The sequence below is a fragment of the Aulonocara stuartgranti genome, assembly GCF_965226115.1.
Source record: "Aulonocara stuartgranti genome assembly, chromosome: 18".
Lineage (NCBI taxonomy): Eukaryota > Metazoa > Chordata > Actinopteri > Cichliformes > Cichlidae > Aulonocara > Aulonocara stuartgranti.
Genome location: NC_138954.1, coordinates 195,744 through 212,437, shown reverse-complemented (window position 1 = coordinate 212,437; position 16,694 = coordinate 195,744). Strand labels below are relative to the sequence as shown.

Below are 16,694 nucleotides of genomic sequence, written 5' to 3'. Positions count from 1 at the left end.
CCACACTCGGCAGGTTAATTATAAACAACAATCAATTCCTGACTGATGACTCGAGTTTTAAAATGTGTCACCTCTATAAAGGTGAAAAATAAATTTAACTGCAGTCACACCACGAGGAAGCTGCTGCAAACACACTGCATGAAACTGTTTCTTCATGTTTAGAGAATTCGAAAATGACTCCAGCCTGACCATGGCAAACTCAACAAATGGCCTCCAGGCTTACAGACCAATGACTGTAGAAAACATGGACGACGCGACAGCGCCCCAAAAATGAAGCCAAAACGTCTCTATCGCCCCCTGGTGTCTGGCTGCAGTATAGGTCATAAACCCCGCCTTCTCCATGTTAGCGGATGGGACTGGGGTCAGACTAAAATTAATTTATTCTCCTCAGATAATTTTTTTCAAAAGTTTCTTTCTTTTGTTTTCAATAGTTCTCATCATGCTGATTTATGTCCAAGAGGTCTCCTTTCCCATAAGTTTGATTCTAATTCCTACCGCTGTGATGTTAAATTGGGGTCAGCGTTTACTTTACGAAAACACGACCGAGTGTTTTTACCTGACAGCCTGAGGTGTTCTTCAGTAAACTGGACTACCCGACAGAAGGACCCGAGACCTCGCTGCACTTTTTCGGTAAGTTAAACATGTTTGTAAGCTAATCCGTAACTACCGTCCTTAGCTCGGTCCTCAGACCTAGCTAGCTAAGATGAGCACTCGGCTGTCAGGGTTCGTTTCAAGAGCATCTGGCTGCAGCCACTGGGGAGCGCCATATTGCGACCTCCACACTAACCGGAAACACGTAATTCAGTTAAATCGACTTTGACAGCTAAAATGAAATTGTGTATTTTTTACTATTCATGCTGCTGATAAATAAATTTGTTTCTAAGTGTTTTTTTTAACACTCTGGGTTTATTAAAAAAAAAAATCACCATCCCTTCAGCTTGTTTGTGGCAAAAGTGTCCATGTGTTATGTTTTTGTTTGTTTGCTACTTTTTCTGCATAAAGGTTTTTTCATAAATATAAACTAGTCATTACTTTTTACATTTTTAATCCTTCAAACACTTTTTTCTAGTACAATGCACGTGTTTGAAGACAACCTCAAAACTCACCATTTCATATATCAGCAGTGCTACTAGAAATTATTGTACAGTGGTCCCTCACTATAACCCGGTTCACCTTTTGCGGACTGTTTCACTGATTTATTTTATTTTATTTTATTTTTTTACAGTACATTGTGTTGTACGTTCTGATTGCTGTAGACCAACCTAGTACAGTGTCTCCTGTACACCGTTGAGTCGGTTTCCCTGGGTCTTTTCCCGTGTTGTGGTCGAGTGTCTAATTTTGAAAGAACTATTTACGCGTTACCATAGCGACCAGAGAGCATCAAGAAGCAGAGAGGAGGACGTTACTCACAATGTTTTTAGCGCATTTCAGGAGGACGCTGCTCATAAAGTTTCACAATGACACAGTCCTCTTTTCAAGGAAAGAGGGTCACCAAGAGAGGGAGCGTGGGGATTAGAGAAATATTTTGCTGCTATTGTTTATAATCATCATCATTACCATTGCATTAATAATTAATATTGATATTGCATTCAGATGTTTAAACATATTGGTACCCAATTAGCCTTTATTACAGGTGCAGTTATAACCACTTTAAACTGTTGAGTTAAATCTATAATCTTAAATGTTTATATGCAGATTATATTGCATTATAAAAGAAAGGCCTAACTCTGAGTACACTCTGTGCCGCAGTAGACAGGAAGCGCAGGCTTTTGCAGAGCGTGCTTGTGAAAGTGAAACTAACGCAGAGTCTAAGTGTAAGTTACTTTGAGGAGCTGTTGGGAGGATGCTATTTGAATAACCAGGTTATTCATTATTGTCTTTTATTCATTTATATCTTTTGATTAAGCTTTTAGTAGAGATTCTTGATTAAAACATTTATTCAGTATATTACACATATAGTTTCAGTTAGGTTGTTACACATAAGGATGAGCCTCTGGTCTGGTGGAAAGGTTACAAGGTTTAGCTGGTGAGGTGAGAGGTGAAACTGAGTGCATTTCAGGTTAGAGAGATACTCCCATACAGCTTATGACAAAATTTGATCCGATTTGATTGATGACCCAAATCATGACCTTTTGACCTCCCCCCTCCCCCCAGAAGTGTATAATTTAATCCCCTAAGCGTGGCGAATTGCATCCGGAGAAGGGAGGGGGAAATCCCCGGTGCATCCGGAGAAGGGAGGGGGAAATCCCCAGAAGCGCGCCACCTGTTGTTGGAAAAAAAGAAAAACGTTTTTAGAGGGAGGAGAATAAAAGCAGAGAGGAGGCCGTCACATTTTCTAAGGCAGAGACGCAAGATGGATTCTTTCATTCTGCAGCCCAGCAGCAGTTGACTCTGTGCTGTATAGAGAGACAGAGCGGCAGTTAGTTTTCCGCAAACTCATAGTTTGAATTCTGTTTCAATATTATGACAATTTTCTCTGTATTTTTTTTTTTTTTTTTACAATAGCGGATGTAATTTTACTTTCTTAAGCTGCACCGGCGCTTGTAATGGGAATAAAGAGTGACTTCCTGTAGAGAACCGTTTCTTTCAATAGTATTTTATTTTCCTATAATACAGACGCAGTAAAAAACCTTTAAGATGATCAGCCTAGCAACAAATTGCATTTTTAGGCTACACCATAGCTTGTGATGAAAAGAAGAACTTTCTATCCGCTTGTAACCTACAGGCTGCCTACCCCGTATGTGTAAAAATGAATAAATATCCCTTAGTGAATACTTTTCTTTGAATACTACTTTTCCTTTTGAGAGTCCCTTTTACAAGGGACTGAAAAACAAACCATAATTACCGTGACAGGCGATCTTGTTTCACACACACACACACACACACACAGCGGGTCAAGGAGGAATGAGACAGCGGTAGAGTTTTTTTCTTCAATACTTTTACAATGGGTTTTCTCAATAGACAGAAAATGATGACGCTGAGGAGTCAACAGTCGATATTATCGTTGCTTGTAACCCGGTAAATAATTTCGTACATCTCCCCATAAAATAAGCCTTAGTGGAAAAAAGCTCATATTCGAATAAGTTTATTCCCCTCTGTGGGAAAGAGTTTTTTTTCTCAGAGTCAACCATGAGGCGAGTTTTGTCAACAGCAAGAACAACTGTTGCCCATAAAGTAAAACAAATATCCGCCTCTAAGTCGTATTTTACCGTTGCAGAATGTGGAAAACAGACAGCCCTCACAGGAGGCACCATAGTTAAAATATTTAAATTTCAACTAAATTTGTAGTAATGATCGGATTTCCTCACTTATCTACACCACACTCCTTGTCCTTGATTTCTTATCGTTTCTTATCGTTCCTCTGTCCCTTAATAGAAACCACATATATAGAAACTATCCTCCCTTTCAGTTGTCTTTTGCACTTCCATATCGCAAAGCAGTTACTGTAGGTTATTTTCTGCTTATGCATTAATGTAATTAATTAACTTATTTATCCTTAAGTAAGGTAATGACTTGAGTTCTAATGCTTTTTGTCTCTTGAGTTAGCTGTCAATGTGGGATTTTTTTTCCCCTTTTGTCCAGTTAAAGCTGCCTTTCATTCTTCAACACAGTTTAAACTCTAATAGGTAAGCTTTCTTGTAATTTCTTAGTTCTGCAGGCTTCTTGAAAGACATCCGAGACTCTTCTTTGGATGCTGGCTGCCTTTTGTTTTGTTTTCTGTCAAGATGATCCCACACTGCTTCGATTATCTTGAGGTTCGAACCCTGGAGAGATCAATCCATGACTGATGCGTTGTTTCATCCAGGCATACTTTGACTACATTGGCAGTATGTTTGCGATCATTGTCGTACTGAAAAATGAAGTTGAAGCCAATCAGACACTACGTGGTATTACATGGTCGATCAAAATCTGGTGGAACTTTTCTACATTCATAATTTGATTAATTTGGATAAGAGCTCCAACAACACTGGCTGAAATCCAGCCTCAAAGCACGGTAGAGTATCCACGCTGTGTTAAAGACGGCTATAGACATTCACTGTTGTATCTCTCTTCGGACCTCTTCCATGCATATTTCAAATTTGGATTCATTACTCCATAAGACATATTACAGCTGATTTCTTTTTCCAGTCAATTTCTTGTGTAATTTGGCACACCTCAGCCTTATTTTTCTCTGTTCTCCTTCCTTAAGAATGGCTTATTAACAGCCACCCTTCCAACTCAGATAACTTTTGATGAGGTTTCATGAAATGTTTACAGCACTTGAGTTACTCGCCACGGCCATCCTAAATGCTAAAAACACTAAACTTTAATTCTAAATTACGTAATTAACGTTAACCAGAAAAAACAAGCCAAAGTCGAAATGTTGCTGAGCTGACCTGTGGTATGCTATGTCTTCTAAAGCACGTATAATGTAAACAGAACTGGTCTTTGCACAGAAGCCTGTGGAGCTTCATAATTAACCTCAGTGTGTGAAGAGGACTCTCCATTTAATAATAGCTGTAATAAAATGTTATGGCCGACGGTGTTAAACGCTGCACTTGGGTCTAGCAGGGAAGATTTCAACTTTTCAATATGAATGAAGGCTGAAAACCAGTGGCGTGTCTAGAAAATTTTTGTTGGGGGGGCCAGGTAGGGGCACAGATTTGGAGAAGGGTGGCAGATGTAATTGGCAGATAATGTTAAAAACAATTCTATTAACCATAATTCAATAACCCTGTAAACCTAATAACCGAATGCGCTTTTAACTCTTATTAGAATGAGATTTTAACCACTACGGTGCAAAGTTTTTAGATACTGCGTTGCTAAAGGACAAGAGATACAATCAGTGTTTTGTCAGTGTTTACTCAGCATTCAAGGACATCAATATTTGCATAGTATTTTTACTGACATATAGTACACATATGTTTTGGGCAAAAACATTTTTTAATATTAAAATATGAACATTTGTAACAAACAATTGACAAATTAGCCAATGCAAAACTTTCTCTGCCTGTTAAAAAAAGAAGATAATCTTCTCACAAACTGGTGTTTGATTGTGAAACAGGAAAAAAGTGGGGAAACAACTGAAAAGACTAACATTTGAATAAAACCTAAAGGCAAGTAAATACTTTCTATGCTGCCTTATGGTAAACTTTGGTAATATTGATCAAGAACAACACTGGCTGATGATGAAATACAGTCAGCTGGCATGGTGACACTGCCAGTATTAACCTGCAGGGCTGGACTGGGACAGAAAATCGGGCATTTTGACTACAGACCGGCCCACCAGGTATTAAAGCCATAAAGCCTTTGACTGAAAACAAATGCTGTTGTGACAGTGATGTACAGTCTTGTTGGTATATGTATGATTTCTATACATTTTACATCAGATAAAAACTTTGGTTGTAAGATTTAGATAATTATTTAATAAAAGCTAGACATTTTAAATGAGAATAAGAAAGAAAAGTATTTCTTTGTGCCCCACCTTTCCCTGTTAATGCCCTACCTGGCCCCCTGGCAACACTTTGCTAGATCCGCCCCTGCACAGTTACCAGCTGTCAGCTACTTAGAAAAGGATCCTGGTGTTATTTGTCTCTCAGAAACAGTTCATAACTTCAACTCATTCATGTCACCTAAAGGGTAAACCTGTTTCTCCATCACCTGTTCAGCTCTGATGATTCAGTAAGGACATCTCCTGGTTTCATCTTCATGTTTCCCTCTCACCACATATCCAAACCGACATCATGACCAGCAGCTTTACAGCTGTGGCTCCAGCAAACATCAGCTGATACTAGAAATTAATATTAAATAAATTCTAACAACAGCTGATCAAGCTTAAACGTGCTGCTGTTGTTTAGCGCGACATCTGCTGGTTTCCTCTTTCTGGTGCAAAGTGGGCGGTAAACAAACAAGAGAGACGATCAGCTGATCATTGATCAGTTTCATGATTGAAGTAGCAACAGGAGAGGGAGGGGGAGAATGAGAGAAGAAGAGGCAGCTGTGCAGCATAAACACACAGAATAAATCCAGCTTTGTGTCTTTTTCCATTCTAGCTAAAGTTCGGGACAAACTGCGTCTCTTCTCAGCTCAATACGAAACGCGTAATATTTTCTCTGATTGAGGGACCATTCCATTTTTTTAAGGAGCCGTTGGCAACTCTACTAACTAACCTTATGAATAAAATAAAGTTCACTATCAGTAACATCATAGCACCCACCCACCTAAAAACTCCATCAAGCTGGCTAGAACGCAGTACGAGTTATTGCAACTGAGGGTAAAAAGTCAGGATAACGAAAATAAACTCCACCTAAACTTGGTTCATATCTGACCCAGATAGACTGCAGGTTATAACTTCTTACCTGAAGTTCAGTTCACCTGACACTCGGACTGGCGGCTGCCTCGGGGCTCTCCTCCTGCCTCCCCTTCCCTCATCCACCTAGGGTTGCCAACTTCCTGAAAAATAAATAAGGGACACCTCGTGGCCAGGGCCAGGCGACCCAGTTGTCTTCACCCTTCCCAGTGTGGTGAATTTTCTAGCTCTTTTTTTTAACCATTTGACTTGAAGTTGATTTAAGTAGATATGTTCTACTTAAATCCTATTCTATTCTTTGTGATATGAACACATGTGAAACAAATGATCATTTAGCCATTTATTTTTAGCTCAAAATGACAACATTAACACAGTAAAACAGGTCTCTTTCTTAAACAGAAGCCTGTCATGCTTAACTTTTGAGAATATAAGTAAATCTTTCTTTAAAAGAACTCTGTCCTGCTTAACTTAAAATTATATAAATTAATAGAAAACAATAGAACAAAAATATTCTTGTAACTGTGCACATTTAGTGCATTTAGTACAATTGGCTTCAGCTGAGGTATTATTTCAGCTTTTCTAAAGCTAATCAGCTGCTCCTGTTTGTAAACCCGCTTGTTCCTATGATTACGCATCTTAACTCATCATCATTATTCATCGATGTATTACTTTTATGTATTAGTGATCTATTTGTTGTAATCATCTATCCTTGCAGTTGTTTCTTACACAAAATAAGTTATATTATCACACTTCTGGCCACATAGCGCTGATATTCACTGCACATGCCCATATTAACTTTTTCCAGCCAGGTGTTTTCCTTTTCCCATTCTTCCCTTTCTCTGAGGGGAACAAACATTGCTGCTCTAATGCTGGGCTCACACTGTGCGGTTTTAGGCCCATTTTGAGCCGATTTTTGAGTCGTGCGACCGTTTTGGTGATCGGTCCGTTTTTTGGCCTTCGTCGTGCGTCGTGTAGTATACGCGGGGTAACGAGAAGCGATTAACACCTCGAGCAGCTCCCGATCATCAATCGCTCGTGAGCCGCTCACACTGCTCACGCGCAAACACGTAAACGTCGGTGAAAAAGACGGAGCAGCACGGCTGTGCAGCGTGTGATCTGGACACAAGCGATGGAGGCACAACTTGTAGAACTTTGGAAAGCTCATCCGAGCCTTTTCGATGTGGCCTCACAAAATTATCACGACCACAACAACCGTGAAAATAGTTGGATTTACACTGCTGCTCAATCACAGCTGCCTGATCATGTTTTTCATTAGCAATTTAGCAAAGTTGATGGTGGTGGTGTGTCTGTGTGAGTGAAAGACAGAGAGCGACAGATTTTCTGCTATAACCTTCATTTTATGGAGGCACAGTGTGAGCACTCAGGTCGCATCAGAGCATCGGGCGGTATAGTGTGAGACCTGCATCGTGACCTATGAACTTCTAACCCCTGCGAGTCAATCGTGCAGTTTGAGCAGGAGCTGAATAACGTGACTGAAAAAAAAAATCGCACACTGTTTGCCCAGCATAAAGCTGGGCAAACAGTGTGCGATAAGTGTGCTGTCAGCTCATTGGTCACAAAGCAGGAGAGGGGCTGGGAATTATGTTTTCAAACAAAGTGTTAATTCCATTAAAAGTTATAGACTACTTTTGAGTCTCACTGTATTACGGGACAAAGTGCGTCCCTTATTAGCTCAATACGGGACGTGTACTTTTGTTTCGAAATACGGGACGATTCCGTATTTTAAGGGACGGTTGGCAACCCTACATCCACCTGCTGGCCTCTGTGGAAGCCCCGCCATAGCCACCACCAAACAACTGAGTCATTTTTACACATCGACCTGCATCTGGCCAATCCACCACCTCTCATTGTTCATGCCATTACAAAAAAAAAATAATAATAAGTCACCGGGCATATGCCCGGTATGCCCGATGGCCAGTCCAGCTATGTTAACCTGCAACCAAATCTGCAGCTCCATACAGCAATGTTACGACTTAGATTATATCTTATAACTCATAACTCTTATGTTAGCTGCCCTCTGTAGCAAACTGTCTGAAATATTCCACAGCTGCAATAATTCTTTAAGTGTTATTTTTTTCCTTGGTATTCTAATTTCACCGAAGTTTACTAAACTCAACAAACTTGATATTACTTACCGGGACATTTATTCTGTCCTCATTTTCTTTCACCGAAAAATTGTTTCCTGCAGTGCCGTCTTTCTGCTTGGCTCTCCTACCTTTGCTAACGTGATGCACATAGCGCAGAAGCCGATGCTGCATTCATTTACACTCGGATATCTGAGCTTCACCGTGAAAACATAATCGTACATTTGATATTTGATTGAATTTTATTGTTTTGCCTTTGGGGTGGCACCTGGGGTGGCCAGTCTGGTTGGGGGGGTGGCCTGTGCCCCCCCAGGCCACCCCGCTGGACACGCCATTGCTGAAAACTGATTAGATTAATGTCTGATGATCTTTTCCGTGCTTCTTCAAGTTTGTAACACCAAACATATTAAAGGATGATGTAAGGCTCACAGGAAGAGTTTAATTAGACACACATTTACTATTTTTCTTTATACTCTTTCTTTCTTGACATGTTTAATATGATTACTATCAGAGGAGAAAATGAACCTTGTGTAGTCTAAAAACTTTTTTATTTAATCAAACTGTAATGTTGTTGAACTCTGACGGACGTGTCTTTTAATCTTGTCAACAAATCCTTAATCATCTAAATCTGCCATTTATCATCTTGTAAAATGTTCCCTCTGCTTCTGTTGCACATCTCCCCCCGACACTCTCTGCTTCACCAGCCCTGTGCAGGTGGTCCAACCCCTGCCTGCCTCCTTAAACTGGGGTGTTTAAATCTCTTTACCTCTGTTGTGAACTTCACACAAAGTTTGTGGTAACAAAATCAAACTGACGAGGATCTCGTTTGAAAAACACACACTCACGAGACAAAATAAAAACAGACTGCTCAAAGCAAAAGCAGAGCCCTCACAGCTGGTAGTACAAACACAGTGACAACATGCGTATTAGATACCCTCAGTGCCAAAAGCATAAATATGAAAAAATGTGATCACCAAGAATATCCTAAAAATGGCATTGAGGTGCGTGTTACAGTAAAGAAAAAAAAAAAGTAGCCAAATTTTCATCGGAAAATGTTGAATTTTAGTAAAAACAATGCTCTGTAGTTTGATACTGTCGTTACAGACAAAGCAGATGTTTAAAGCCTTTGGACGCTCATTTGAAATGCACTCATTCTCCTTATCAGCTGGAAACATTAAAGCCGTAAAATGACTTTTTCAAACGGATAAAAACTATTGAACAGCAGCAATGTTGAGCCTGTTCCAAAATTTGAATGTACATGTGTTGAAGGTGCGGGTCTTGTTGAATTATTAAACATACTTTCTTTAATTTTTCGAGCCACAAAAACAACAACTTTTAATTTTCTTCTGCTTGAGTATCGGCCTCGGGTAGCTCTACTTATCATTGCTCAGTCAGTCGTTTGTTTGTGCTACTTTTTTTCAAGGAGCAGTGGATTATTGGTAAGGGTGACTTTATGTGTTTAGCTTCTTAAGTGGAAGTACTGTGGAAAGTTTTACCTTACATACATAGATCTACCAGTACAGCTTCTGAGGTATCTGTTTACAAAATGTTATAATCTATTCAAAGGTTCTTTGCAATTTTACATTGATAAACATTATCCTTAACACATTTGGCCCACATAAAGTACTATGGCCATCACACGGTCATTTAGAATTGTTTAAATAACTCGTGTCTTAAGTCTTTCCATCAAACAGAAAATTTAAAAAAAAAAAAAAAAAAAAAACATGGTTCACTTTTATATCACAAAATGTTAGAAATATAAGCCGTTCATAACAACCTGAAAGGTTGGGAGTTTAAAATGCAAACCGATGGAAGCAGAAGTAGAAGACTATAATGTCTCAGAGCACACGGTGTCTATTAATGTGTAGACATGTATAAATAAGAGCTTAATAAAGATGCTTAATTTCTTAAGAAATAAACAGGTGGAGTGATCTTTATCAAAAGTGGATGTTGCATCTGTGGCTAAACCACTGTACCCCAAAAAACTTTAAAAATCTACTGTGTGTGAGGCTGTGTAAGTAAAGCTTGCCCTTCACACCTGCGTGTAATAAACCATTTGTTGGGGGTTGTGGATTTGGCACCTCAGCATTGTGAAAGTGGGGAAACATGTTTCTGGCTGTGCATAAGATTTCTGCTTACAACTTAGAATCTCAGTTCTAAATGTAATTCAGATGTTTTTTTAAGTATGGCTAATGTATTATTTGACTTCTAAGGCACACACACACACACACACACACACACACACACACACACACACACACAAGAACAACACAGAGAAGAAGAAGAGGGGGTCGTTTTACTACACATCATAAAAACGCAATCATTCATCTTCCAACTGTATCTTTCTGTTCTGGCTTTAGAATCATTGGTTGTTTACTGAGCCGTACTTTGGGAGTCATACTATTGTGATACTGGGGAGAAAAGGGTAAGGTTTGATAGACTAAACCATTACACACACAAAACTTGAAAAACCTAAAGAGTGTGTAGACTGCTAGCTGTGTTGTTCAGCATTAAACTCATCTACAAATGTGTTAGTAAAGAGCGACTTGTACTTCTGTCCCATTAAGCAACGGTTTAACAAATTTCACTGCAAACTATAAAAGGAATCTGGATTTATATAGAACATAGTAGTGATGGATTAAGTGCAGGAAACACTAGTATAAGGTGTCTATGGAACAAATCTCCTTCAGCGTTCAAAATGACCAAAGTGAGGCCTACAGGCGTTTCTCTCGGTTGGTTGTGTTCAGGGAAAAAGCAGCTAAATACACTGAGACTGCTCCACATTGTTAGTGAGTTAACTCTGGATATCTGTAGGTTTTGTCAAACTTGGAGTGAACAAAAGCAGAAAAACAGTAAAAGATGCAGACAGTGAAAGTCTGGTTTATTTCATGAACACAATGAAACATTTTACAGTCCACAGAGCAAAGTAGCATACATGATAAATAGATACACATAACATGAGAAGTAAAACTCGTCGTCTTACCACATGTTATATTCTGTAAACTTAAAATAACCACAGAAATCAGAGTTTAGTGTTTTAAGTCATCTATTAAAAAACATGAGTCAACATTACTGAAGTGACGCTTTAACGATGCGTCTTATCACCGTGTTTATGATGATAAAACATGTTCTCTCGTTAGTAGATGTCAGCGCTGTCACTTGTCATGAAAATGTCCAGAGCCAGGGTTCCTCTTTAATCACCATTGATCATTAATAGGGTCACAAAAGATTTGTCACATTATCCCCATAAACAAAATGCTTTTATAGAAATCATTGTGATACAAATATTTAGATTCTTGATTCACAATGTGCACGAACTCAAAATCTTTAGCTTCATATTTATAAAGTATCGCAAATAATACATTTATACCATTGTATGAGCTACACTTCTTGTAAAAAACTGATTGAAAAAAGCTCCTGTCGTGACCTTCCTTCTGTGAGGACACACACACACACAGAGAGAGAGAGAGAGGGGGAAGATCATTAGGGTTGGAGGCATTTTTGGATTTTCACTTATTGTTGGCTTTACAGTCACATAAAATTCATTCCAATTTTTTTGCCTTTGCTTCAATTAAGGTGTTTCTTTAAATCTACAGCAGCTTCCTTTTCAAAAAGTTTACTGACATAGTAAGGAAGTAGCTAGGGAACTCAGTAAGTATGAGCAACAACAGCTTAGGGACTGTTTCTACAATAAAGAGGAATTCATCATCATCTGCAGTTCATCAAAAAAAAAAAGCGCCATTAAAAACAATTCAGCAGATCCTCAAAGTATGGATACAATCTGTTTTCAGCTGTAGAGGTACGCTTCATGTACTTATCAACATGCAGTTTAGAGGCTTGCATTAGAGTGCTTTGGTACTTGGGCCTCTTTTATTTAGCACGGTTATACCATTGTGTATTTAGCTATATAAATATGCTCAAGAGTCTATTGTATGTTTGTCATGCAATTAAAAATTCAAAAATATAATTTTTTAATTGCAAAGTTACTGATTTAAAAATTATATTTTTGAATGCTTAGGGACAGGTGGCGCGCTTCCGGGGTTCCCCCTCCCTTCTCCGGATGCAATTCGTCACGCTTAGGGGATTAAATTATACACTTCCGGGGGGGAGGGGGGAGGTCAAAAGGTCATGATTTGGGTCATCAATCAAATCGGATCAAATTTTGTCATAAGCTGTATGGGAGTATCTCTCTCAGGTTGACACATACACACACTGTAGATAGACTCACTTATAGGTGAAAGTGTAATCATATTTTGCTTGTGACTGAAAAATTGTCCTTGCATGTTATGGCCCGTCTAGGTGCGGCCAGACCACAACATAAAGGGTGATCCATCCCCGTCCAACCCCAAGCAGCACGTCACACACTTAACATTTTGTGACAGTGATTTATTTACCACAAGTGCAGTTAAACAAAGGAAGGGAGCATCATAACTTCAGGGTGAACCCAAGGCCAAAACAACAAACAAAAGGTAACCTATCTCAGGAATAAACACAACTTACCTACTCAAAAGAACTAAACCAAACCACAATCACTTTCCTCCCTGCCTAACAAAAACAGGAGAAAACCGATCAAACAAAAAGGTGGTCCACCCCTACATAGAATAGAATAGAATTCAACTTTATTGTCATTGCACATGCACAGGTACAGGGCAACGAAATGCAGTGTGCATCCATCCAGAAGTGCTTTAGTGATATAGATATATTACAATATATATTAGCAATAATATAGATATGTGAGTATATTACAGCAATGGGTCTATTATGGTATGTTATAATGTACACGGTATGAAGTATGTTGTGAATATTCTATAACTATAAGTATGAACAACAGACTGGACTGGACTCATAACTCAGACGCCCTCTACAGGAAAGGGCAGAGCAGGCTGTACCTGCTGCGGAGACTCAGGTCGTTTGGGGTGGAGGGCCCACTCCTGAAGACCTTCTATGACTCTGTTGTGGCTTCTGCTATCTTTTATGGTGTGGTCTGCTGGGGCGGCAGCATCTCTGCTGGGGACAGGAAGAGACTGAACAGGGTGATCCGAAGGGCCAGCTCTGTTCTAGGATGCCCTCTGGACCCAGTGGAGGTGGTGAGTGACAGGAGAACGGCGGCTAAGCTGTCATCCCTGTTGGACAACGTCTCCCACCCCATGCAGCAGACTGTGACAGCACTGAGCAGCTCCTTCAGTGGGAGACTGCGGCACCCACGGTGTGGGACGGAGAGATTTCGCAGGTCTTTCCTCCCCACTGCTGTCAGACTCCACAACAAAGACTTTAACTGAAAAACATACACATCCACACATATGCAATAATACTAAGTGCAATAATCTTTTCTGGCATCGTTGTATTTTTACTCAGTTGTATATAGCATTCGTATTCTATTTTTATCTTATTGTATATTTTTATTCTATTTTATTCTACTGTATATAGTATATTTTTTTATTCTATTCTGTACAGCTGTGTACTGTATTTATTCTTATTGTATTCTAATTTTTGCCTCATAACTTTTGCACTGTCCACTTCCTGCTGTGACAAAACAAATTTCCCACGTGTGGGACTAATAAAGGTTATCTTATCTTATCTTATCTTATCTTATCTTATCTTATGTACAGGCTGTAGTGAGTACAAGCTATGTACAGGCTATGAACAGGATATAAATATGAAAAACTATACAGAATATGAAATAAATAACTTTACAGAATATGAGATATACAGTTATACAGAAATGGGAACTATGCAAGTTGTAAACAGTTGTAGGATTAAAGATTATCGAATGTACAGAATGATTATTTACACAGAGCTATACAGTAGTGCAGTTAAGATAAGTGAGGGTGTAGATAGTTTCTACAGAGGTATATAAAGTGCTGGTGGTTGTGAGTGGTGGTTCAGTCCATGTTATTATTGTGTGTTTGAGGGTACAGTTGTCCATTGTGTGTGTGTGTGTATGTTCAGTCCATGAGTTAACGTGGGTCAGATGTCAGGAGGCAGAGTTCAGGAGTCTGACAGCTGTGGGGAAGAAGCTGTTCCGGTACCTGGTGGTCTTAGTCCGGAGGCTCCTGTAGCGCCTCCCAGAGGGCAGGAGGGTGAAGAGTCCATGTGATGGGTGACTGGGGTCTCTGATGATTTTCCCAGCCCTTTTCAGACACCGCTTCCTGTAGATGTCTTTTATGGCAGGAAGTGGTGCTCCGGCGATGCGCTGGGCAGTTTTCACGACCCTCTGCAACGCCTTCCGGTCCGAGGCAGAGCAGTTCCCGTACCAGACTGTTATACAGTTGGTCAGGATGCTCTCGATGGTGCAGCGATAGAAGTTCACCAGGATGTCTGAGGACAGGTGGTTCTTCCTCAGAGTCCTCAAGAAGAAGAGGCGCTGGTGAGCCTTCTTGACCAGCTTGGAGCAGTTGGTCGTCCAGGTGAGATCCTCGGAGATGTGGACTCCCAGGAACTTGAAGCTGCTCACACGCTCCACAGCCGTCCCCTTAATGTGGATGGGTGGATGTGGGTCAGCATTCCTCCTGTAGTCCACGATGAGCTCCTTGGTCTTCTCGGTGTTAAGCAGCAGGTTGTTTGTGTCGCACCACTCAGCCAGACGATCCACCTCCTCCCTGTAGGCCTCATCGTTGTCACTGATGAGGCCATGCTCTTACATTAACATAATATAGTGACACAGTGAATGGTCTGCCGGTTGGGTTGGGCCAAGGATGAATGAATTGGCAGTCCCTGGCGGTCTCTTTTTATCCGCTGCCTCCCAGTCCTCAGCCAATCGGTGTGAGCCATCCACCCTGGATGCACCAATCCCGGAGGAGCACCTGGACACTCAAATTCACACATGATTACGATCACAGTCGTAACACTGCAAAAGAACAGTTTGTTGCAGAATGTGTGCCTGATGTTCCAGACGATAAGCGAGTGTCCGGCAGCGACAGGAAGACACCTGGGATGAGGCGATGTTGCTTTTTCAAACTGTGCTAAAAGTCATTGTGGTTTTGATTTGACGTATGCATATATTGTATCTGCTTAACGCATGAAGGGGCGTTATAAATTTCCCTGATGATATAAAATAACTGTTTTGTGTATTGTTAAGAGAGATCTACAGCTGATGTTTTGCAGTGTACATCTCCCACACGTGTGTTCATTAAAATCATCGTTTGACTCCACCCGGCCGGATCAGTGTTGTTATTTGGATTGCCTCCTGTATCCCTCCTCAATATTTGAATCCTTAACACGGCTAATCTAGCAAACGAATTAACAACAGAGCGATTTTAGATGTTTTAGAGCTATAAGATGATAAGCTGTGTGTCTTTTTTTATAACAGTGACATGGTTGTATTTACCTTAATTAAACGAGTCGTGGTAAACCAGCAAAAAACTCAAGCCGCCAGGCTACGTAAAAAGTGTAGGGGGGCGTGTTTGCGGTCACGTCCAGCAGGTGCGTGGGCGGGAGCGTTACACAGTCGCCCCACCTCAAGTCATTACTGCGCAGACTCTGGCTCCAAATTTGCAAGATGGCAGCCTCCACAAGAGGGATATTTTGGCTTCATTTTTGCACAATGGTAGGAGGTGCTGTCGCGTCGTCCATGTTTTCTACAGTCATTGTTACAGACACTGTGGTCGTGGTTCGTGAGGCAAACCGTGTGCAGACACATGGAGGTGGGGGTGGGATAAACAAAAGGCAAGCCTTTATTGTTTGGCTGAAAAAAACACAAACAAAAGGTGAGGAATAACTAGAAAGGAACTAACAAAACTTAAAATAAAGAACACGAGGAACAGTGGAAAATGTTTCCAAAAACCTCACAAGCGGGAATGAAGAGACAGAGACACAAAACACCGGGAACGACAAACAGACGATCCGACGAGGGACGCAGGGAACGAGGAAATAGCAAACGGGAGGGAGACACAGCTGCGACTTACCAGACATGACGAGACAGGGAGGAAGCAAAACAGAAAACTTCGACGTAGGACACAGACTGTCAAAGTAAAACAGGAAGTTGACCGGGGAGACAGAGGGAGTGAGTTACATGGAGCACAGGAACACAGGAACAAAAACCAAAAGACAAATATTGAAGTCAAAGACGATGATTCAGAAAAACAGTGCATCAAAGACCCGGGACCGCCTGCATCACCTCAGAGCGACTCTCTGTAGAGACAGAGCTCTACAGGTGTGATGTTTGCTCTGACAGCTGATGGAGAAGGTCAGGAGGAATGTTACTGTCTTTGTCGATCAGAGAAAGCAGATGATTGGCTGCTGAGAGAGGAACCGTAGTAATGCATGAGGAAGTCAGGAGTGGCAAACAAGTCTGTGAGGAG

The 16,694-nt window shown here is 40.6% G+C and overlaps 1 long non-coding RNA gene across 1 annotated transcript; it reads right to left on the bottom strand.

Moving 5' to 3' along the window:
* Positions 1-8,680, bottom strand: LOC309693741. The gene is made up of 3 exons (XR_014272698.1): positions 8,446-8,680; positions 6,339-6,432; positions 1-2,263 (listed from the first exon to the last, which is right to left on the bottom strand). It is a non-coding gene; the product is annotated as an uncharacterized lncRNA (long non-coding RNA).
* Between the last annotated feature and the right edge of the window lie 8,014 nt (positions 8,681-16,694).